Here is a 1,243-nt window from a genome sequence, read left to right on the forward strand (position 1 = left end):
GAGTCTGTTTTGCTGTGAGTCTGTGTACAGTAATGTAAAGGTCATGACATAACTGATGGATTAAACAAAAGATGCATTAAATTTTGACATTAATTTCTGAATATTTTTAAATTTTATATTGTTTAGTCTATAATTGTCCAAAAATAGTAAAGATGTCTACAATTCAATTTGCTTATTTTGTTCGCCTGACCGTTCAAAACCCAAAGATATTCAGTTTGCTGTGATATAAAATGGATAAAAGCAGAAAATCATTAGATGCAACCATTCTGCATTGCATACATGTAACTGTGTCAGAGGAGCACATTCACCGTGAATGTGTTACACTTCCTTATTTCTTCTTTGGTTAATTTAGCTTTCTTTGGTGATGTTAGGCTAGGTCAGAGCTACCAAACTGCATTTAAAAAAATAAGAGCCAGAAAGTCTATTTTTCCAGAGTTAATGTCCCTGTTCTTTTGCCACTAACTACTACAACAACTGCAAAGATCCACAGATTCTATGCTGGGAATTGGTCCCCTGTGATAGTTGTTCCTTGCTGACACTTTCTGTATCACTCAGAGTTTAGATTTGTATGAATTTGGCGAGCATTAGAACATGTTTAAGACAATTCCATTTATTTAAATGCTGTTTTTAACATTTGGAGTGGCTAGCCGTGTAGTTTAAGGCAGGAAATATAGGCTACTGTAAGCTGTAAGAAAATTGCTAAATAAAAACAACCATAAATGCTACTTTGATCGTAACAGTGTTAGAAGCTGGTGAACATACAGAATTATTTTAACATTTCTTTATACTGAGCTAACTTTTTCAAAACTTCACACAGAACATTAGCTGTGGATAGCTTTGTATTGCTTGCCTTTGACACAAAATAGTAGTAAAAAACTACCTAAATGCTACAAACTTGGGTAATTCATAAGTTTGTTTTTAATAATGCACATTTTTATTTCCATCCTGCTCTCTGCAAACCGGCATGCTTCTGATGGTCTTTGGGCAACTTCAGCGTTCTAAGTGTATTTTTTATTTACTTGATTTTTTAGCTCTGATCATCATCTTGTGGCCACACAAAAACCTTGGTTGCAGGAGTAAAATACTGTTATCTTCCACTGTGCTTTCAGTCACAATTAGTCTAGACCATCACAGTTGTGGCACTGACCCTCGGGGACGCGCTGGCCCCCTGTTACCGGCGCGCGTCACGTTTCCCCGCACTGTCGGAGCCTGTTCCAAAATAGACAGCACCCACCCACCCACC

This window comes from Sander vitreus, chromosome 13, assembly GCF_031162955.1.
Source record: "Sander vitreus isolate 19-12246 chromosome 13, sanVit1, whole genome shotgun sequence".
NCBI lineage: Eukaryota > Metazoa > Chordata > Actinopteri > Perciformes > Percidae > Sander > Sander vitreus.